The sequence below is a fragment of the Lissotriton helveticus genome, chromosome 2_1, assembly GCF_964261635.1.
Source record: "Lissotriton helveticus chromosome 2_1, aLisHel1.1, whole genome shotgun sequence".
Lineage (NCBI taxonomy): Eukaryota > Metazoa > Chordata > Amphibia > Caudata > Salamandridae > Lissotriton > Lissotriton helveticus.
Window position 1 is genome coordinate 2,044,460,817 of NC_136059.1, and position 25,009 is coordinate 2,044,485,825.

Genomic DNA, 25,009 nt, shown 5'->3' on the forward strand with positions numbered 1-25,009 from the left:
AATCCAATCCTAAAGAAAAGAAATTCCAGTCCAGAGGAAGGTCTCCTAGGCGAAGAGAAAAATCTCCGAACCAAAGACACAGGTCACCCCAGAGTGACCCCTCTGGGAAAAGATATAACCTTAGAAATAGGGATAATATAAAAAAGCCTGATAGATATCAAGACATTGATACACGTCCCTCTCAATCTTTTCAGACTTCCTCGCAGAAATCGGAAAGAAGAGGACGATCAGAACAAAGAGAAGAGCACGCCAAGTCCAAAGACAAGGAACCTGCTCAGCTAAAAAAGAAATGACAATTTCCAAAAAAGAAGGTAGCCAGTATCAAGGTAGTTAACAATGCCGAGAATACTGAGGACACAACTGAAAAACGGGGAATGGGCTCAGACAATGCTAGACAGCGCAGCAGAAGTGAGCATAGCTCGCAAAGTCCTTATGAATCATCTGGAGACAGTGGACACGAATGAATATCTTCAAGTGGAAACTGCGGACACCAGAGTTAGCAAACCTCACAAAATATACGAAATAACATTGCGTATAGAGGGGGATAAGACTAGAAAAATAAGGGGACTATTTTGGGATAATCTCTCCAAGGGCTATGATATCCTTCTAGCTGAAAAAGACTGGCCACCAGAGTTTGTCAGGAGTGCCCTCATGGCGAAGAAGTAATTATGCCTGCCTTCTCAAATCATATCCCAATTCATAAAAAATACACACTTGCCAGAAAGTGGGCAGTAGCTCTAGCTCCTGCTTTATATAAAAATCATGTGGGATGGGATGAGGACTCTCCTCCTCACAAAATCCAGTTAAAATCACAACCAACTGCACAAAGGCAGTACCCAATTAAGCAAGAAGCTAAAAAACAGGTAAATAAAATACTAGATCAGCTAGAATACCAGGGGGTGATTGAAACTTGCACCTCACAAATGAACAACCCTTTGTTTCCGGTCTCCAAACCAGACAATTCATATCGTCTAGTTTTGGATTACCGACACCTTAACACATGTTGCAAAACTTTTGCAGTGCAAAATTCACACAGTGCTGCACTAATGAATAACATAGTGCGCAAAAAATACAAAACAACCTTAGACATCTCCAATGGATTCTTTTGACAAAACATAGCACCAGAGAGCAGATATTTAACTGCGTTCTCAATAAATGGCACTCAAAAACTATTCTGTCGGTTAGCCCAGGGGTACAAGAACAGCCCGGGGGTATTCTCAGCGAGAGTAACAGAATTACTACAACTATATGATGATGAAGCATTATCTTATGTCGATGACATTTACTTAACAGATGATGACTTGGAGACTCACTTGAAGAGAGTGAACACCATAATACTTGGGTTCGCAGCAGAGGGTTACAAATTCAACTTTAAAAAATCCAGAATTGCCCATCTGACAGTCCTATTCTTAGGATATGAGTTATCAAGTATAGCCTGGCTGACAATTTTCTAGAAATGGAAAAAACAATCCCTCTGCCTATCGACATTCTGCCTTTAAGACATTACGCCTGTGTAATTTATACAGACGGACATGCTCAACCCCCCGTTTGGGGAGAACAGGCATACAACCCAACATGTGGGATTACAAAAGAAGTGTGGCGCGGAGGTAAACTAAAACCTCTATTAACAAAAACACACTCAGTAGAAACTGATTCAGAACAACAGACTGAAATATTAGCATTGAAAATGGCGCTAGATAATGCGGATCGCGAATTCCCGACACTTATAGTGTCAGATTCATATTACTGCGTCAAATCATATAACAAGGATTTGCAGACATGGATTCAAAACGGTTACAAAGATGACACAGATGCACCAATAAAGCAGAAACTGCTCTGGGAACAAATAGCTCTTTTACAAAAAGAACTACCAAAGACTCACGTGACACACTCACTGAGTCATCAGCGTGATGGCGTTCACGTTGCAGGGAATTCATTGGCTGAAACAGCCACAGCGGCAGCAACTAAAACGGCTCCCGTAGTTCGAAAAAAGCGTACATTAAAAAACATTGACGGTGAAACAGTGCTGGCGGTGAAAACGTCATCAAAAGGCGACTGCTCAGCGTTACCGACCAACTATTCACTCAATTATACATACATAATCGATGCAAACTCCGTCCCTTTTGCTCGAATCCCTGGAGTGGGGGATAGAGTGATTCCAAACATGGACAGGAGAAACTTGTTAATCGCAGACGCACATATGGGCGAGGGTCTCAGACACCTCAAACTAAAAGATTCTCTGGAAGAATTACAATCACGGTACTGGTGGCCAGGCATGAGCCTGCGTCACACCATGTTTGTAAAAAACTGCCCAAACTGCAACAGAGATCGCAGTGGGTAGAGAAACAGTTTGATACCTCGCCGTTTTGCTCCAGAAAAAATCAAGAGTAAAAAGGAAGGGTTGCGATTAACATATACAGGCTAGTTTCCACTTATAATGTAGATCCTCAGCACTCGGCTGACGTCTGGACTGTTATACAAAGATTTGCGAGTCTAAATGGCATATACGCTAAGAGCATGCTACGTTTGACCATTGTTTTCACTCTAGCCCTCCAGCCTGAGGGGAAACATGACCAAATGAGCATAGCCCAGCGGGAATCTTCTCACTTCCTTCCTGAGGGTACGGGATGGTGTAAAGAAAAAACCAAGGCATAAAGCAATCTATAACAGAAAAGATATTAGGTTCGGGAGCTGGGTGGGTCAAACATCTAATAAGTGTCCAACGTAGTCTAAATAACTTGCCAAGAAATTCTCTGAAGGGATTCAGTCCGTACGAATTATTATTCGGAACTAGGATGTTGATCTCTGACCTTGACAGTCAGACTTCAGTGGTGAAAGAAAAAAGCTTTGATATCAAAGACCGTTTGGCTATTTTGCAGGACTTAAACAAAACAAGAAAAGACCTGAGCAACATAAAGTTGAAACAACAGCCAACAACCACTGAAGAACCACCACCTGTCCCAGCAAGACCTGTCTGGATTCCAAAAGTCGGGGATCTAGTCAGGGAGAAGATCGCGGTAAAGAAGGAATTTGGGCCTTCTTACAGAAAAGCAGTTCCTGTCTTGTCTGTCAACGGGACAAGATCAGTTGTACTACCGCCACTTGCTGGAAAAAAGGAGAACCGAGTTGTATCCATCGACCTGGTAAAACCACAATCATGTGGCCAATAACAAACAGTAGGCCAAGTGGACTCCCAATAAGTAGCAGAACACCAAGGTTTGCTACCAGTACAGAGGTCCTAACGAAAAGGCTCATCACATTTGAAACGCCTACAGAAGAACAACAAGGACTATGCAACAATGCAATAGAACTCAGACCTCTGAAAACCCAAATAAAAACATTTAGCAGAGACACACCAATTTATAGTGAAGTACCAAGTGAACATGCAAGAAACAGAAATCCTGAAGCAATTGGAACAATTGACAGAACTGCATCCGGCTACTTCATAAACTTCGATGATTCCTCTGAAGGCTTCAGTGAATCAAAGACACAGCCATCATCAAAAACCTTTAAAGATAAAGCTAAAGAACTTTTGAAACAACTGAAAGAAACATATCTGATTTCCCCATGGATTGAATTTTGGGTGGGTTTTGGTGCATTTATCCTCATACTTTGGCTCATCATGGTACTAACTTTGGGACGCTTCATTGAGGGAAAATATGCTAAAATGGACACAGCAAGTCAGAAAATCAACTTGATCCTCAAACCACACACATCTTCACACGTCGAGAAAAGAGAACTTTCTTCAGCCAACTTCACAGCCAATCCTATACCGGGTGGGGTAGCATGGGACAACACTGACTATGAAATTTATGGTCCGGTCGAAATCCTGAAATATCCACACCAAATTAAGATCTCCTTGAGTGACTTTGTAAAACCAAACTCATTTGCCGATGATTGGGACTTTGAAAGCATTAATAATATGATGTCTGACTTAGTAATGTCTGCTAAATTTACCAAACATGATTATTTGCAGGGTTCTACCAATTATGATAGTATGTACTGTTATAACCACTATGGTAACGATTTTCTACATAAATCTGCACAACCTAGAAATGTTTTAAATTATAATCAATGGGAACATTGTGCAACACCTCCAAAAGGAAGCTCAAGAACCGTTTACGACAAATACTCATATTATTCAGGGTTTAACACAAGTAATGCTGAAACATTTTATTTTAAATTATCAAACAAGACAGGGACAAAAACCATGATAACCAACACAAAATTGATATATTCTGACTCATTTTTTGAAAAAATGAATACTTTTGGTTTTGATTATTGGGACAAAAATGTAGAATTGAAAAGTGTTTGGGGTACAAAAGATTGGCAAGTACAGGGTATAGAAGCTTTGTTTAGAGCCTGCATGATCCCAGAACAAATAATATTTTTAAATGACACTGTTCAACAAACCACCTGCCTTGGCCTAGCCAAAATCAAAGATTTAAATAAACCGTCTATTCCAAAGCCAACAATGTTTAGCAACACTTCTACAGATGAAGAGATAGACGTAAACAATATATTAAACCAAAACAGAACACATCCTGATTGGAAACAATGGTTGATCTGGCCCACAGATACTAATAACTGTCAAGACAGATTCCTGAACAAAACACAGGGGTTCAAAATGACCAGGCCAGACCCTAGATATCCCCAAAGACATCACCCAGGGATAATAACAACCTACAGTGTGGGCAAATTATGCCTTCAATGGCTACAAACTTCCACACTGGCAGAAATTAAGCAACACCTAACTTTACTTACTGATGGTGCTGACTTGCGTGATTTCATAATGGGACCACGCAAACAGCGTCAAAAATGTTTCATAGCAGCCTCTGTATATGCAGCATACAATGAGGCCTGGAAGGTTACTCAAATTGAGACAGCAGAGAGAATACAGGAAATTGACCGTATTAATTTGGAAAAATCACTTTCTGTAGTGGACAATGGGTTAATGACTCTGTCCTCCAGAATTTTTTCTTTGGACAGCATTGTGTCTTCAGCAATCGACATATTATCGCAGGACTTACTGTTGCTACAACACGGTCAGTCCCAATTGCGTTCTATTGTACAGCTTGGCTGGACGTTACAAAACCTGCGTTCAGGCTATGTGCCTTGGCGTTTAATCAACACAACGTCACTATTCCAAATCTTTAACCTTACTGATAGACAAATCAGTATGGCGCAAAGGGGTGCTGATTATACAATCTTGAGCATTGAAAAACTAGAAAGATTACCAGTGACAATGTCAGAACGACCTGTCAGTGAATGGATAATACATGGAATAATTAATATTCCAATCTCAACCTTCAGGTTTCAATACTGCCAAAAATATATACAGGCTGGCATGTACGAGAAATTGGGAAAGGGGTACATTAAAACAACATGGAACCTGCCCTATTCACATGCATGTGTCAGTAATAAAGGACAGAAAGTGTTTCTTAGTGGCAACAATTGTGCGATGTCACTAAGTGGCACACTTCTGTGTAACGGAATTAGTTTGCATGGAGCCTGTGAAGGGAATTCATACAACCTTTCATGGCACCAGCAAGGCGCACCTGCAACAGAAATAGAACCATTCTTTCAAAGACTCTATAATGGGAGTTACATTCTAATTGTAGATCGCAGATGTTGTAGTCTTATGCCCGGGACTCCTTATCTCGTAACTACGACTGCGAAGGTCAAGTGCTGTGGACGCTCATTGTTCCCCAGCTCCTTTCCAGACAGGGAGGCAAGGGCATGGCCCAATTTGAAAATTACTTCTATTCGAATAGATACTTTAAGCAGAATGAAAACAGTGCTTCTTCAGACGCCTACCAGGCTCTCGTCATCAAAAGAAACATATGATCTACAAGTCGCAAGGACGACTGCAGAGATACATTCGTTGTTATCAACTAATTCCCCCATACATTTCGCAGAAATACTAAACGAAATCTTAAATATTTCTGATACCAATGGGGTCTCAAAGGTATTTAAGACAGTATTTTCGATGGCATTAACACCATTCAAAGCCATACTGGGTATTTTTCCAGATTTCGTCCATTCGATTTTTGGCGGACTTCCCCTGATCTTGGGACTAATTGCAGGAATACTATTCTTGGTCCTTATTTTTCGTTATGGCAACCCATGTCACAGACAAAACTCTTGCGACAAGGGAAGAAACAATCCTAGCCATTGGATACCGGGACCGGATATCAAAAATCCTGGGACTCTCCCGGCTTAGAGACCTGAACATGACTTGGTTTCTATCATTTCGACCAATGTGGCAAAGATGTGTTTTACCTGTATTAAGGTGTCTGCTATGCGGAGAAGAATGCGTGTTAGACACCTGTCTGACGCTACAATCGGATGCGCCAATGGATGCAGAAACATTGTTGAGCCCGATCAAGGTTCATGCTTTGTGCTGCCCTCAAAGGCTACCAATCCTGATGACGGCATTCGTGGAAGCTTCACCACTACGATTGATGGGTAGTGAAGTTCAAGATGAAAGCAGCATCGATCAGGTACGACCTTCTGTCAGCAATGCGAATCAGAATGTCAATGGAGACAATCATGCGCACGAATGCATGATTACACCTATTTCCGAGTTAGTGGAACTTTCCCAGGAAGCTGTTGACAGCTTTTTCGAAAGCCTGAATGATATGATGTTCTCTCCAGAGCAGAAATAGAGACTTTTGAGCAAGCTCGCACACGGCGTTCCCTGAATTCGGCCTTCAACTTTAAAAATAAAGTCACATGAACAATTTTCCCTCCAGTTCACGGACAGCAAGTTTTTCAGCAGCCCCAAAATATTTTTGCATATTTTTCGGGACACTATCTTCTGCTTAAAGTAAGAAACTATTCTTAAAGAACTAAGAATTCTAAATTTTAGATAGCATATAGACATTAGCTGCCCGCTGGTATGTTCATAAATATTTTATTCTGTGATGGAATGGTCTCGAACTTTTTTTCTGTATTAAGAGCCATTTCATGTGTAATTTCTCATATACCAAATACGCAATAATGTATACAAATGCGTGATTACTTTAGCATTATTCCATAGCTTGAGTGCATGCAATACATATGACTACAATTTTTCTGTATATTTGAAAATTTCAAATTGCATTTATGTATTTTGGGGTGGTAAGGTATACACTATACTCTATAGTATGTTGTACTATGTTATACTATGCATAGATTAGTAAATATGACCATAGTTAGCGTGGAGTGGGTGTGATGTATTCCCATAGGTTCTGAATCGATCCCCCTATTCCTGACCCTATTCTGGTTAGCAAACTAACAAGTTAACTAAGTAATCAGCCCATGAGGCAGAAAAACCCCATGATGCAGATACCGTTATCTGACGCAGTCACACTACGGCACAGGAACGTGTTATCTGATTAGGTCATAACGCTTGCGATCTAATTAGACAAGCGATATTCCTCCAGCCCCTGATAAGGCATACGGAGTTCTCATAACAAATCAAACCTATGACAACCTGGGCAAAACCCTGCGGCCATTGTTTTGATTTCACCGAGAACTTCAGCAAAAGAATGTGCTAACGAGCAAGTCGTATGACATCCTTATTGACGTATCTATGTCCATCCTTACGTCAATCTCGGCACCTTAAAGGTATAAATATTACCGATCTTGCCCTATGCAAACACACGCGTGGTGACGAGACGGAGCAGCCATACTTGCCGAAGCCCAAAAGCAGAGCAGACCCCGCTGGCAGCAGCCCCGCCTTTCTGACGCGCTGAGAACGAGAAGCTGCTTTCTCCTGCCGAGAAACCAAGCACCGGCGCTTCCGGGTAGCCCTCGCAGGCAGCCTGGAATATTGAGACCAGAGAAAGAGATACCATTCCTCATTCATCCTAACTTCCAGGTACAGAACTGAATAACCCCTCACAGAGAATTCTTAAGTTATTTCACTTGGCAAAAACAAACTTAACTTAAACTGTAACTTTCTATTCCCGCCCTCGTATTAGACTTAGGTCAGGTACACGGGGTAGGCGTATCTAGAAACACCAGTTGAGTACGTTTAGTCAAATGTATATGTGTATGTAATATATTTTATTCATTTTAAACATCTTATGGCTTAGAAACCATATCAATGTTTTTACAGTATTATTTTATACTGCTGCTTTTAATGTATGCACTTTACTTAACTATAAGTATTGCAATAATATCGATCCATTTCTCTTGTATGAGAAAAGAGACTGATCAATAAATAACACCTTTTTATTGAACACGCCCGTCTCTTCCTTTTCTCTACAATCTGATGAGACTAAGAATGCACGTACTGACTGAGTAAAATAAATTGCCTTTTGTTCACACGACTCTCGAGATTTACTCTTGATTAGGGGAGAGCAAAGTTGTCATGTTCTATGGTTGTCAGAAACTAAATCCCTTCTTGTCTAATCAGGGAAGTTTATTCTTTCCTGAACATTCGAGAAAGTTTCTAGTGAACTCTGAGCTAAGCTGGCAAACCCAAAACTTTAAGTCTAATATCGACAGTAGTAGACCTAGTTAACGTCTGGTCTAGGCCTTTACTATTGTAGGTATTATTCCAATGCGCAGAGCCTATTGGGATGATAGGAGCTACACTACAAATGTGAATTTCTTTCTATTTCTGGCAATGCAGTATTGTTTGATCGCACTTCCTTATTAGTGACATGTAATCAAGTAAGGAGCCATTTTGAACAAACTCTTCTTGGTTTAGCAGACCAAATTCCAGCAGCAACCAGGCTGGGTAAGCAATTTGCAGTAGTAGAAAAAGAATACAAAATGCCATATTCTGTGCAGAATTGACAAAGGCACCAAACTTTCCTGGGAAAGCCACCATGACAAAATTCATTGTTGGAATAAGTTAGGCTTTAATCACTGCAAGAAGAGGCGCCTAAGTTGGGCGTTGCAATTTGCGGTGTAAGGATTGAAAAGCTGCAGTTAAGGAGGTAGACTCTGGCTTTAATGTGTTTATATGCAAACAATAAGACAGGCAATCCTGCAGCCAGACGATATTTTTTGCAAAAGCTTCTTGAGACCAGCAGGCCTCCCAGGAACAAGCAACCTTTCTTTATGACCTTCCTTCCGAACACCATGATCTGAGTTTTTGTGACATTGACCACCATTTTGTTTTTGCACAATAAGCATGGAGATTGTTTAATAGCCTCTGAATCCCACTGCCTGTCAAGTTCATCAGAACTACATCATCAGCATACTGTAACAAGGCCACCTGAAAATGTCCCAGCCTTGGTGGATGAGATTCAGCTGCAAGAAAGTATGCACTTAAGTCCTATGTAAACAGATTGAAAAGCATTGAGTCCGGAACACATCCTTTTTTCAGACACCTCTTGACTTCTATTTTTGGCGGACAAACCATTATTAGAACTAAGTTTAACCTACGCCAAATTATTTGAGTGTAAATGTTGAATGGTACATAATAGGTTTGCTGGGATGATCCAGCCAGCCAGCTTTTTCCATAGGAGATTACAGTTGACATGATCAAAGGCTTTAGATATATCCACAAGACAGGTACATAAAAGCTGTTTTCTATTGAGGATATGTTTCTCAGCAATCATTGAGAGCGTGGCTAAGTTGTCTGTGGTTTTAGATTTAGCTCTGAAACCAGTTTGACTGAAAGTAATTTATTTTTTACTTTCTGCCCAGTCTTCCAGCTCTGCCACTAGCGAGCTGGCAAATGTTTTTTGAGTGTACATCCAAAAACACAATCATACGGAAGGTGTCGGGTGGAATACATTCCTTTCTTGTATATAGGTTGGCCAATTAAGCTACACCATGGTTCAGGAACGACTATCTCAGACATACAGAAATTAAAAAAGGATTGAAAACGTGCACACGAAATATCACAATCTTGTTTATGAATAGCTGTAGAAAGTCCATTTGGGCTCATGTGCCATACCCTCTACATCGCTCAGCTTTTTTTAAAACTTCACTCAGAGAGAAGCACAAAGAAGTTGTACAGTGGTCCTTGTGCGACGGAAGAGGACTTGGCACCTAGCTTTTATATAAAGATTCAATATACCTCACCCCTGTTTCCGCAGTGACATTGCCTGTAGTGACAATTGGATATCTATCCAGTTGGTTAATTAGAGAACAAATAGATTGGGGGCGTGCCTACGGCGCCAGAGAAGATGGCCGCGGATCGTGGGAGCTCCGTCGAGGAGTGACGGGACGGGAGCTGCTCCAGGTCTCTATCTTGTTGTCTGGCCTTCGGAACTGCGGGTAATGTCGGCGGACTGTTGGCGGCATTGGGGAATGTCATTCTAAAGCTGCAGGGTGTGCCACTTCTTCCAGAACTTTTATCTCTTTTCAGGCAGAGCGCATCTGAGGCACGCCCGCCATTTTTTAATTGCCGCTGCGCATTTTGCGCGATGTTCTGTTTCCTCCCAGGCACTTCAGAAACGGTAGGAATTTTTTCAGGGGACGCTTCTTATCATTCAAGCTTTACAGCTTTCTCACAGCCCTCCCAAAGTGCTGCAGAGACACCAACTTGTGAAAAGTTTGGCAAATTGTTAATACAGCCGCCATTTTGAGGTCTCTACAACTCTTTATGAACTGCCTATGCCTCTCCTCAGGCAACATCTATATCTTTTGCTCGCCATGTCTGTCATTTAAAAGAATATCTCTTCAAATGAACCTCCCCTCCTCACAATTTTATCCTGGCTGATGTCTGCTTGCTTTGCTCGGCCTGGTGTTCATATAATTCATCCTCTTATGTTCATCACGAGTACTTGCTGTTTCAGAGGAGAGTACCATTTTTGATTTTTGATGCTTGCTGATAACCCCAATTTTCATGCTGCCTTCCTTTGTCGCTGTTCTTCGAGGTAACGCACTGTTTCATTATCAGTCTATATAATGTCAGCAGCTTTCTTCTATTTACTGAGGTGATTGGCTCTTTAACGTTCCTCCAAACTTACCATGGCGTTGTCACGCACTAATCAGAACGCCACCCAGCAACGAATTGCGACTAATCCACCTTTGGAAGACGCTAATACTTTCAGTGTTCTGCAGGATACCATGGATGATGCGCCAACTCATTCACAGAATGCAAAATGCTCCTCTTCTCCTTCTTCTTGTACAACATCAAAATCTTCTGTCAAGGCCCATTCTTCATCTACTTCCACGTCAGGGAAAAGAGTAAAAACGAATCCTCCTTCTCCTACCACCTCAGCTCCCTCTATCTCTATGGAACTTTTATTGGAGCAAATTAGTGCCCTTAAGCTTTACATGACTGAAACAAATTCTCGTCTTCAAAGTCTTGAAGTCAATTGGTCTCACGCTGAACAAAGGGTGGATAATCTTGAAAGACAATTTTCTTCAGCTCAACCAGTTATTGACCAAGTCCCCTATGTTCATAAAGAAATTGCCAACCTTCAGCAGCAAGTTGAGAATTTAGAAAACAGGAATAGACGCAATAACCTACACATTTATGGACTTGTGGAAGGCCTTCAGGGATCCAATCCCATTTCCTTTTTCCAATCTTTTCTACCTACACTTCCTGGTCTTCCTCCTTCCCCCCTTTAAATATTCAACGGGCCCATCATCTAGGACCATCATCTCGCCCGTCTGTCTCATCATCTTCTTCAGTAAAACCAAGAGGCGTTATTTTATATTTTTGGGAATATCCTGGAATATCTCCTTAAAGTCCTTCATGCGGCCAAACAGAAAGGGAAGATCATTTGGAATAGTTCCAATCTTTTCTTTGCTCAAGATTACGCCAAAGCCACTGCGGATCGTTGCAAGAAATTTTTAGAGATGAGACCTGCCCTTCGCTCCTTAAATGCTCGTTATGGCCTTTTCCATCCATGCCTTTCTAAAGTGACTTATAACAACAGAACGACGAATTATGAAGATCCGGCGTTGCTTCAATAATTTCTGGACTCATGTAGAGCTGATTCAATGGACAGGCCTCATTCAGGATCCCAGGCGACCTGGCTTTATGTATTGAAATGATGTCCTATTAAGCTGATTGCTTTTTTTCTTATCTTCCCTGATGTATTTTGTAATATGTGCTTTGTTTTGTTGTAATTTTAGTGGTTCATATTATCTCCTTTTGATTTTCTTTTTAGATGCGGTTTTGTGGTCCCCTGTTTCATGTGTCCTTTATGTTCTACCTGGAAGCATGTTTTCCTTCTGCTGCATTCTTGTGGAGTCTCCGGTCCGACGTGCTGCCTTCCTTATGTGGTTCCACCACCCCCAGTCTTATGGTTTGTGATTCATTTTTTTGACATATTTTTTCATTATCAATTGATAGTTTTGGTTTGTCTTCTTGTTTTTTGTTTTTTCTCTCCTCAGTTTTTTCCTTTCTCGACTTTCTTCTTCCCTCTTCTTCTTTTTATCTACTTCTTTGTGTTTTACAGTACTCTTCTTTTCACTACTTCTTTCATCTTTTATCTCTGGATCTTTTCTGTAATTTTTTCTCCTCTGTTTTTCTCCTTCTAAACATTGGAAATGTAAAGTATTTTATTATTTTCCTAATGATTGTTTGTGCTATATTAGATAGATACTATTTTATTGCCTTCATGCAGTTTGTACATGTTTGCTTTAGTCATTTTTACTTCGAGTAGTAACTTGGAATGTTAAGGGAGTTAACAATCCTATCAAAAGACAACGTGTATTAACACACCTAGCTAGATTGAATACGGATATCGCTTTCATTGAGGAAACTCACTTATCAGAACTTGAGGCAGCTAAATTGCAAAGAAGTTGGGTTGGACATGTTTTTTCTTCCCCAGCTTTGGGAAAGAAAAATGGCACATCTATATTATGTCATAAAAAACACCAACTTTCAGTGGTACATCAGGAACATGACCTCGATGGTCGTTGGATCATTGTTAAATGGCTTATTGATCAAATACCTTTAATATTGTTTAACGTTTATGCACCTGTAATAGTTAATAATGCTTTTTGGAACCAGATTGCTGATAAACTCCTTATGTTTGAGGAGGATTATGGTATTTTTGAAGGCGACTGTAATCAAATTCTCGACCCTATTTTAGATAGGCGCTCCTCTGTTAAATTCTCTAACTCTAAGATGCATTCGCAATTCTCCTCTGCCATTCGCCATAGGGCTTTAATTGAAACCTGGAGACTCTGCAATCCTGATCTACAGGAATACAATTTTTATTCCCCTCCTCACAATTCGCAATCCAGAATAGATTATCTTTTCTTTAGTAAACTCCTATCTCAATTTCTTTCCCATGCTGAGATTGGCTCCATCCTAATATCTGACCATGCCCCTGTCTGTGTAGATTTTGATTTGTGACCTTTTTCTCCTTCTGCAGGTAGATGGCGTTTTAATAATTCATTACTGTCGGATCCTAATTTTACAGGCCAATTCACTTCTTTTGCTTCTGAGTTCTTTTCTATTAATTCTACTCCAGAATCATCTCCAGTAATGGTCTGGGATTCATTTAAAGCAGCAGCTAGAGGTTTTATCATAAGCTTTGTCTTGCGGAAAAAGACATTTTTTTTAAACTAAAATCGCTCAGTTGTTAGCCAAGATTAAAAGACGCAACATTAAAAGAACTCCTTGATGCAAAAATTTCTTTTACTAAATCGTCCACAGAAGCTGCATCCCCTTATCTCTTAAAAAGCAGTGCTTGTTATTATGGTGGCCAGAATAAGATGGGCAAATTACTTGCTAATTATCTAAAGATCCAGTGCAAAAGAACTAAAATGTAAACCATCCGTAACAATATAGGTGATTCATTATTTAAAGATGGTGATATTTTAAATGAATTTGTTACTTTTTATAAAACTTTATACACCCCTGAACAAAACGCTTCCTCGGATGCGCTTTCATCTTTCTTTCATTCGATACACTCTCCTCCTGTTCAGGACACTGACTTTGCCTCTTTAGAAACCGGTATTACTCTTTCTGAAATCAAACATGCTGTATCAAAATTGAAAAGAGGTAAAGCATCTGGACCAGACGGTTTTACTGTTGAATTTTATGCTCACTTTGCATCTTTCTTACTCCCGCAACTCTTATTACTTTTTCAATCCTTTGTTAATGATGGTTCCTCATCAGGCTCCTTTCAGGAAGCTGTAATTTGTTTAATTCCCAAAGACAATAAAGATCCCTCTCTATGTAAAAACTATTGCCCAATATCTTTACTTAATTTAGATTAAAACATTTTTGCACAGATTCTTACCCTTCGTCTTGATCCTGTTCTACCCAACATTATTGGCCCGGAACAGTCAGGTTTTGTTAAAGGTCGTTTATCTTCTGATAATTCCAGAGTTTTCTTTTACATTTTAAGTAAAGCTTCCTCTCTGGATTATCCCATTGCTGCAATGGGACTTGTTGCTGAAAAAACATTTGATCGGATTGGTTGGGATTTTATGTTTCAGGCACTTAAATGGATTGGCCTCAATGCTAAATTAATTTCATTTATTTCCTTATTATATTCTAATCCTAAAGCATCTATTTTTGTTATTGGAAAGACTTCAGAATATTTTCCTCTTTTTAGGGGAGTTCGTCAAGGTTGTCCTTTATCGCCTCTCCTTTTTATAATTGCTTTAGAACCTTTTCTAACGAAACTTAGGTTGGATGATAGAATTATCGGTTTTAAACTTCACACTTCTCATGTTAAATTGTCTGTTTATGCAGATGAAATCCTCTTATACTGTTTCAATCCTTCCAATCTTTTCCAGCTTTTCTTTCCCAGGTCGAGTACTTTTCTCAATTTTCCGGATATCGTCTTAACTCCGATAAATGTGAAGTTCTTCCCCTAAACATTCATTGTTTGAAACAGGATTTTCTTTCTACTGGTTTTTCCAGGAAAACCTCTAAAATTAAATATCTAGGTTTATGGTTTTCACCCACTATTTCTGAAACTTTGAAAGAAAACTTTGATCACCTTTCCAAAACTTTATCTGTGTTTATCGATCGTTGGCATCCACTTTTTCTCTCTTGGTGGGGTCGATTAGACTCTATTAAGATAATGCTTTTTCCACTTATTCTCTATCTTTTATCTATGATTCCGGTACACATTCCCAGTTTGTATTTTAAGAAAATTGACTCTTTATTAACCAAATTCTGTTGGGAAAATAAATCTCCTCGAAAAGCTCTTAATGCCCTTAAGGCAGACAAACTCTCTGGTGGTCTCAAATTTCCTGATTTTAAATCATATCATCATGCCTTTTCTCTGAGGCAATCTTCTCGTTGGCTTTCTCCTGATCAATGCTTTCATCCTCCTATTTGGTTGAATATTGAGAAACACTTCATAGCTCCTTTTAAATTTAATGAATTTCCTGCTTTTACTAATACTATCTCTTCTTTTCGCTCTCAAGTGATCTCCCATTCACGTAAGATTTTGACTCCTCTTCTTCCATCTTCTTATCCCTCTTCTTCTTCATTAGACCGGCAATCTAGCTGGCATAATCACTTGTTAAGTATTAAAGGTTGTACCTTCTACTGGAAAACCTGGAGACTTCACGGTTTAATCTGGATTTCACAGCTAGTTTCGAATAACACTCCTTTATCCTTTTTTGACCTTCAACAACGATTTTCTTTGCCTTTGTCCTGTAAACCCCAATATGACTCCCTCCTTCCTCCTCTCCTGCAATATCTTCTTTCCTTTCCAACGAATCCTGTTATTTCCCCCAAATCTTCTGCTCTCTTTCTCTATTATCTAATACTACCTCGGCTTCTTCTTTATATAGAATTCTGTTTCTCTCCTCTGATAGGGCTAAGGGGAAGTCTGAATTGGCCTGGGAAAAGGATCTCGCAGAATGTTGGCCTATTCCTTTTTGGGACAAATTATGGTTGAAAATACATAAGACATCACGAGCAGCTAATATCTCTCAAACTCTTTTTTTCATTTACAAACGCCTTCTTTTTACGCCACTGAAATTAGCTTCTTTTTCTACAGACCTTTCCCTGTTGGTCATGCAATAGTAATTTAGCTGACTTAAAACATTTTCTTTTTGAATGTCCTTCCCTCTCCCGTTTTTGGCATTTGGTTTGGTCCCAAATTAATAAAAATTTTCACACCCAAATTCCTTTTTCTATTGTAGGTTCCTTATCACCTTCTTGGTCTCATTCACCTCCCAACCCTTCCCTAATTGACCTATCATAGGCGATTGCTCTACATTTAATTACGTCAAACTAGAAACAAGCTGATAAAGTTACTTTCAGAGCTTGGTGGAATGCTGTGTGTTTTCATCACAGATTAGATACTAGCAATGTCACCCCTATATCTCTGTCCATTAAAAGAGATCTTTTATGGTTACCTCTAACTTCCTATCTCACGGATATAGCTGCACCTCTTCCCAATACAATTAATACTCCTGATGAAGTTAGGAAACCTCCATAAATCCTTTTGTTGTCTTTTCGCTTTTTTTTATTTCAGTGCTCATACTGTCAGATGAGACTCCTTTTTCCTTTTCAACTATTACATTTGAGAGTTTATTATATTTACAATATATTTGTTGATACCTCTTGGTGTTGAATAACTCTTTAGGATTCAGATAGGTTTATTTCTTGCCTGTACTGTCATTTAATGATGTCCCCCCCTTCTTTTTCCCTTCCCCCCTCCCTCCCTCTTTCTTTCTCAAAAGCCTAGCATGTAATTTGTTCTACAATGTATAACATTACTTCTCATAGTGTATTTCACGTATACGCTGTTCTTTTCTTTGTATGTTGTACTCTTTTTCTTCAATAAGTTTTAACTTGAAACTTAAAGAGAACAAATAGATTTACTATAATTACTTTTGCAAGCATGCACAATGTCGGTCCAATCCTGTTAAGTTTGGTATCCTTTTGCTGACCAGACTGGCTTTTTGTATACTTTACGTAGCTCACATAATTTGTCACGCTGAAATGCAGGATTAGGATTGGTATTTATGGCCTTCAATTCCGTTGCCATAGCTTGTTGTTGAAGCTTTCATGATTTTGAGTACCTTTTACTGTTTTTCCTTGGTCGACACCTCTTCAGGGGCCATTTAATAGAGTTTAAGAAACACGTTTTAAGATCATCTTGATTCATGTGCCATGCCTTCAAGGTCCCAGTTTAATGTTGTACTAGTCTGCCTCCGCTCCTCATAACAGGCAGATGTGGGGGTGTTTCACCTGACCCTTTGCTAATGGCAGTTCTGCACGAAGAACTACTTCTTGGTTGCCTTATTGGCCTGCTGCCCGGCTGCCCTGCTGCCTAAGTGAAGCACTGGACCTGCAGCTGGAACCCATGAACACCAGTATGACTCCAAGGCCAGACGGCTGGCCTTCTGATCAGAATTTTAATGAATATAACAGGCTTCATCCATCTTGAATCCAACACTTGGACTCAGTCTGCTGTGAGTCTTTTTATCCCATGAGGAGCCACCCTAGTCCTTGACCATTAGAAGTGGATGTGTAGGTGCTCTGCAAGCCCTATTTGGGGCCCAGCTGAAGCAACACACTGTGATGTTTCACCTCCCAAACCTCTGCATGATAACTGCAGTTTCATGCTTCACTCACAAAACTCCACATCGGGTCCTCAGTGCAACCCATCCCCTATGAAAGACTTCACATCACAAGCCTACAGCCTACTTGGAACTGCCGCTGCATGATGCATCCCTGGAAAAGAGCTTCAAATCACATTAATGGCATCCTTGATGATGTCACAGCACTCTGCATCACTTCTTGGCATCCAGAAGCCACCGGTGTGCAGTGCATCTCCACACCAGGACCTCGCATTGTCTCAGCTGCATGACACTTCCTCAATGTGGGATCTCCCAATGCTCCACAACCAGGATTTGATGTACTCTTGTTCTTCTGATCTAACTTAGGGGCTAGGAAGGATGGCTGAGGGTCACCACAGCCAGCCATGCGGTGGCGGGCCCTCCGCCATGGAACGGCTGTACGTTTTAATTAATGCAAATGTAGCAGGTTGCTTCAAAGGAAACTACTAAGCGTGGGCGTAAAATCCATTCGGCTCGCGGATTTTGCGGATTTTCGGCGAATTCGCAATCCGCGAACTCTCGCGAATTTGCTGAAAATTCGAAAATTCGTGCAAAACGGATTTTTTTGCTTGGTCGCACTTGCAAAATAGAATACTATACAATTTTGCGGCGCACAAGAAATCCACCAGCAGGCAGTAAACCTTGAAAATTATGATTTTTATCAGAATAACTCCTCAGGTTGACATTTGCCTGCACTTTTTTTTTGCAAGGAGTCCATTTGGGGTGGGGGGTCCATTTGGGAAGGAAGTGTCCCACAGTCTCCAACTTCCTGTTCCTGTCCAGCAGGCTCCTCCCAGTGCTTTCTTCATGCGATGGTCACTTTGATTTGGATCTTGACCTGGAAGGATACTTTTTGTGGATGCTGCTGGATATTTGGATTTGAGGCCTTATTGACTTTCTTTAGATCACTTTTGGATTAGAAATTTCACAAGTAAATTTGTTTGGGGCATTACAGTTGCTGCAACTACAATTTTTGAACTTTTTCAGAACATTAAATAAAATATATTGTGGGTAGCCACAGTATCCAGTAGGACCAGGGTTAGTTATGGGTGCATGATGCAACTGTTTTGTTGAATTTCAACATCATTTAGGGCATGGATGGCATTGGATTGTGGTGATTTGTGTGTGTTTTTCGATTTTTTTGGGGTGTTGTTGGGGCCTTTTGCCCAGGGGTACTCACTCAGTGGTGCATGGGCCTAGTCTTTCTGTGTGGTCTCTTGAATGTAAACATCATGGAGGGCATGGATGGCATTGGATTGTGGTGATTTTTGTGTGTTTTTCGATTTTTTGAGGTGTTGAAGGGGCATGGCCATGAGGGTGGGGGCCATTTTGAGGCCTGGTCCAGGGCCATGTGGTGGGGGTGAAGGGGCCATTTTGAATCCAGGCAGTGTGCTTTGTGCCATAGGCCTGCATCCAATGTGCCTTGCTTTCATCCATTATGCCCGGGGGTACCCTCTGGTGTTTGGGCCTAGTCTTTCTGTGGGATCTCTTTAATGTAAACATCATGGAGGGCATGGATGGCATTGGATTGAGGTGATTTTTGTGTGTGTTTCGATTTTTTGGCTGTTGTTGGGGCCTTTTGCCCAGGGGTACTCAGTGGTGCATGGGCCTAGTCTTTCTGTGGGGTGTCTTGAATGTAAAGATCATGGAGGGCATGGATGGCATTGGATTGTGGTGATTTTTGTGTGGTTTTCGATTTTTTGGCTGTAGTTGGGGCCTTTTGCCCAGGGGTACTCAGTGGTGCATGGGCCTAGTCTTTCTGTGGGGTGTCTTGAATGTAAAGATCATGGAGGGCATGGATGGCATTGGATTGTGGTGATTTTTGTTTGTTTTTTGATTTTTTGGCTGACTTTGGGGCCTTTTGCCCAGGGGTACTCAGTGGTGCATGGGCCTAGTCTTTCTGTGGGGTGTCTTGAATGTAAAGATTATGGAGGGCATGGATGGCATTGGATTGTGGTGATTTTTGTGTGTTTTTCGATTTTTTGAGGTGTTGATGGGGCATGGCCATGTGGGTGGGGGCCATTTTGAGGCCTGGTCCAGGGCCATGTGGTGGGGGTGAAGGGGCCATTTTGAATCCAGGCAGTGTGCTTTGTGCCATGGGCCTGCATCCATTGTGCCTTGCTTTCATCCATTATGCCCAGGGGTACCCAGTGGTGCATGGGCCTAGTCTTTCTGTGTGGTCTCTTTAATGTAAACATCATGGAGGGCATGGATGGCATTGGATTGTGGTGATTTTTGTGTGTTTTTCGAATTTTTGGGGTGTTGATGGGGCATGGCCATGTGGGTGGGGGCCATTTTGAGGCATGGTCCAGGGCCATGTGGTGGGGGTAAAGGGGCCATTTTGAATCCAGGCAGTGTGCTTTGTGCCATAGGCCTGCATCCAATGTGCCTTGCTTTCATCCATTATGCCCAGGGGTACCCAGTGGTGCATGGGCCTAGTCATTCTGTGTGGTCTCTTTAATGTAAACATCATGGAGGGCATGGATGGCATTGGATTGAGGTGATTTTTGTGTGTTTTCCGATTTTGTGGCTGTTGTTGGGGCCTTTTGCCCAGGGGTACTCAGTGGTGCATGGACCTAGTCTTTCTGTGGGGTGTTTTGAATGTAAAGATCATGGAGGGCATGGATGGCATTGGATTGTGGTGATTTTTGTGTGTTTTTCGATTTTTTGGCTGTTGTTGGGGCCTTTTGCCCAGGGGTACTCAGTGGTGCATGGGCCTAGTCTTTCTGTGGGGTGTCTTGAATGTAAAGATCATGGAGGGCATGGATAGCATTGGATTGTGGTGATTTTTGTGTGTTTTTAGATTTTTTGGCTGTTGTTGGGGCCTTTTGCCTAGGGGTACTCAGTGGTGCATGGGCTAGTCTTTCTGTGGGGTGTCTTGAATGTAAAGATCATGGAGGGCATGGATGGCATTGGATTGTGGTGATTTGTGTGTGTTTTTCGATTTTTTGGGGTGTTGTTGGGGCATGACAATGTGGGTGGGGGCCATTTTGAGGCCTGGTCCAGGCAGGGCCTGGCCATGTGGGTGGGGGTCTAGGGGCAATTTTGAAGCCAGGCAGTGTGCTTTGTTGTGTCATAGGCCTGCACCCAGTCTGCCATGCTTTCATCCATTATGCCCGGGGGTACTCTGTCAGTGGTGCATTTTATTGGTCTTTCCATTTTGGGGGGTGGGTATAATAAAAATGCTTACTTGCAAATTATTAATTGAAGCGCTACATATGCAACATTTATTTAACTGATGTTCCTCTGGCTTCGTTTGCTTTTAGGTGCAGAAAGACGAATCATCAGCCTCATCGTTCCTCATCAGTGCCAGGAAGAAGTCCTGCTGCGGTGTGTGCAGCACAACGTCACGTGTGGCCACAGACAACTCTGCAACTTGTGCAACTGCGGCCTGCTGTTCTGACATCTGAAGAAGATGGCCCCAAAAAAAGTTGCCCGTAGCTCCTCTAGCAAGAAAATTGCCAGTAAGGAGCAGAAGAAGCAAGTGGCACCACTTACCAAGGAGACTGGTGTGCCGACCGCCGCATTTTTTGGGAAAAAAAAAACTACGCCTGCAGCAGCAGCGGGGTCTGCTGGGGACCAAGCTGGGAGCAGCATCTCCGCTCCATTGGGCTCAGTGCCACCACCACCACGACAACTTAGGTCAAAGCCCTTGAGTGCTGCAGAGGCAGCCAGTAGCGTTGTTCAATCACAATCGACCAGTGATGTTGGATCATCGCAAAAAAGTAGCAGCATCCCTCAATCAACACAGGTTGTTGTAACTCATCTGACGAGTGTTCAACAACCACAGCCGCAACAACAACCACATGTGCAAGTACAAGCCCAAGTACATGTGGAAGGAGAGGCGGCGCAAGGAGAGGAGCAAGCAGAGGTGCATGGAGCGGCACAAGTGCCCACAATAGTTGTTCCTCCCGAAGTAGGGGCACATAAGGAAATCGACATTCAAGCCGAGGTATCACATGAGGAAGCCACTCCTCCTGATGATTCATTGTCTTCCAGATCCCCAGCAAGGAAAAGATCAAGGATGGTGTCAACTTCTTCTTCAAGCCCCCTTCCTTCTGATGATATGGATCAAACTTGGGAACCACCACGGCCGTCTGAGAGTGAGGCACACCATGATCTGACAAAGGTAGCTAAGCGTAAAAGGAAGGTCCCCAAAAGTCTCAGAGTTATGGACTGTGATGATGACGCTGAACAAGAAGTGGCATATACTACTCCTGCTGATGAAGACTCTCACGACGACGACGCAGCCATCATAGACGTCACTCCAGCCTCAGCGGGCATGCAGCACACATACATTTTAACCCTAGCCCGAAATGCTGCTGAGCGTGATGATGATGATGGCGACGTGGGAATGGGACCACCACGAATGCAGTTAACTAGTACACCCCCAACCTACAGCTTCCATATTTTCTCGCCAGAAGGGACCTCCATCCACCTCGACATCCATTTCCTCAATTAGTGGTGCTGTAAGTGTACAACATACTAAATTTCGGCAACACACATCCTCCAGTTCATCTGGCATTAGCAGCATTCCCAGTATGGCCTCCTTCGCCCCCACAGACATTTGAAGTCCGCAGTTTAGGACTTCTTTAGTGTTAACCCAACAAGGGAAAACATAGCCATTTGTACCATTTGTAAGGTTCGAGTTAGTCGTGGTAAGCTTGGTACCAACTATGGTACCGGAGGCCAGAGAGGTCATCTTGAGAGACAGCACACTGTCAAATGGCATGCACACCTAAGGGAGATCAAGGATGCCCGAATTGCAAGTCAACAAATTGTATCTGTTGATGTTTCATCTGCTGATGACGAGGAGGAAGAAGCGTCAAACATTTCTTCAGTTACACCCTGTACCCCTGTCAGCAGCACACCCCCTGCAAGATATATGAAGCACACTAAGAGTGTGAGAGAGAGTGAGACACCAATGCGAAAAAGTTCATCATCACTGATCGTAACTGGGTCGCAGAAGTCATCATCATCCCGTAAAATAGTCCAGCCCACCATTAGAAGCATGTTGTTTTCAGAAGCGCCATATGAACGCAACCACCCAATGGCGCGTCTGTATAACACTAAGCTGGCTAAAATGCTAGCGCTGGACCTTCTCCCTTTTTCTTTTGTGGAAGGGGCGGGTTTTCTTGAAATGGTGGCAACGCTCTGCCCTAAATGGAAGGTTCCTAGCCGGTTCTATTTTGCCAGAGTTGCGGTTCCAGCACTACATGAAGATGTGCTGGAGGTGATTGGGGCAGCTTTGCAGAAGAGTGCTGTTCACACTATACATCTGACAACAGACATGTAGACCAGTTGCGCAGCCACTGATTACATGTGCATCACTGCACACTGGGTCTCTTTTTCAGGGGTTAAAGCAAAGATAAACGCAGGTGTTGACTCGGACAAAGTTTATAAAGCTGCTCGGAAACATGCAACAATAGCCATGTTTGCCATGGAGAAAAGTCATACAGGAGAAAACATTTTGCATGAGTTTAACACAAAGGTCTTTGAATGGCTGTCCCCAAGAAGACGCATGATTGGTTATGTTTCCACGGTTAATGGCGCCAATGTAGTTAAGGCCATGGATATGGGTAACTATTTCAGAGTGCCGTGTCTGGCGCACTGTATAAACCTGGTTGTTAAAAAATTCTTGAGTGATGAAAGTCCAGTCTCCGAGTTACTCACCACCTGCCGAAGAATGTGCACACATTTCAACCATTCTTTTAAGGCACGGAAGCAGCTGAGGTGCCTGCAACATGAACGTACATTGCCAGTGAAAGCACTCATCCAGGAGGTGGCAACACGTTGGAACTCAACCTTCTACATGCTTGAGCGTCTGTATGAGCAGTATGCGGCAGTCGATCAGTATTTCTTTAAACTGGGTACACCTATGATAGACATGAGGATACAGGTGGAGCAATGGAACCTAGTTAAAAGCCTGACAGACATGCTTCGTCCTTTTGAGGTCTTCACGCGTGCCGTCAGCAGGGAGGACTGTAATTTGGGAAAAGCTATCCCATTGTTGAGCATGCTAAAGCACCGACTGAAAGCGGTGTGTTCTAAGTTCGAAAAAGATGGAAAGGAAGAAGCATTTGAGTTGGCGGAGAAGTTATTACACCGCCTACTTGGCGATGATCGTCTGGAAATGATCAACACAGAACAGCATTACATTTGTGCTACTATTCTGGATCCACGGTACAAAAGGGCAGTGGCAGGCAGAGTATTCTTTCCTTTTGATGATGCAGATGTTACAAAGTACAAACATTGGCTGGCTGTGTCAGCCAGTCGGTTTGAAAGAGAACAACAGGAAATTGAAGGAAAAGGCAGTACATCAGCATCAGCAGGCCGTCCGCAGTCAAAAAAATCCACATCTGCATTTGTGGCTGTGGCAGAAGTGAGTGATTTTCCCTCTCAGCCGTTAACGACACCAGCAACCGTATCATCTGCACCAGACACAACAGTAATATTGTGTGAAGAAGAGGATTGGCTAACTCAGCTTGGGTTTGCTTCTGAAATGGTCCCAGAAAAAAGTAAGCAAAGTGGAGGAACCCTGGAGAACCTTGAGTCGATGGTGCAGGCCTATCTGAATGACTCAACAGAGGTCCATCTTTCTCATGACCCATTGGCGTATTGGCATGGGAAAACAGATGTGTGGCCAGAGATCACCAACCTGGCTATAAATTACTTGTCTTGCCCACTCGCAAGTGTGTCTTCTGAACGTGTTTTCAGTGCTGCTGGTTGCATTGTAACTTCCAAAAGGACCCGCCTCTTGCCCAAAAATGTGGAGAGGTTAACAATGATCAAGATGAATCAGCACTTCATACCACCAGATTACAAATTACGAGAATGCACGCAGGAAGAAGACGAGGAGGACACCAACTTAGATGATGGAAGTTCTTCCATGTTAACTGACCTACTCCCCTCTGAATTAGCAGAGTTTGAGGACAAGCTCTTCTTACCTGACACCGAGCCCTGAAAATGAGTCAATGAATCGCTAACTTTCTTTTTCGTCGTTGTTCACTTTTATTCCTGTGTGTCTGTCTTTCTTTGTTTTGCAAAATCTAAATAGAAAAAAACTTTAATCACCTAATCACAAAAACAAGCCCATCAGCAGAACTGTCTTCGCTTATTTGCTTATTGATCTGAAGGTGCCGCAGTCTGCATTCCTCAGGTTCACAAGTTCACAAGAACATGCTCCTCTATCCTCCTCCTCCTCCAGACTCCTATTTCCCTCAAAGCAGATGGCTGGATTACGCCCAATGAAGAAAGACTCTGCAATTGTGGGGGTGTTCTACTTCTTTGCGGGTGAGTTGACGGGTCTGGGGCCATTGCTGGGAAGGTCTAATACCAGATAAAAGTGTTTTGGAGAAAATCGGAGCAGAAAAAGATTTTGCGCTTTTGATCACTTGCCTGTCTTTGGGGTGCTGTTTGGGGGGGTTCCGGGTTTTTGTGGGTGCGTTTTGGGGTCTGGGAGCACTGCTGGCACAGTCTAATGTTGATTGCATTTGTTTTTCAGGAAATCCATGGTGGAAAAGGGGAGTTAGGGCCTAGCTGCACAGCGTATTTGGAC

General features: G+C 42.2%; 1 pseudogene; it reads right to left on the reverse strand.

Annotated features, from left to right (window-relative positions):
- Window positions 1-12,204: 12,204 nt before the first annotated feature.
- LOC144820357 (uncharacterized) overlaps window positions 12,205-25,009 on the reverse strand; it is a 43,653-nt pseudogene continuing 30,848 nt past the window's right edge.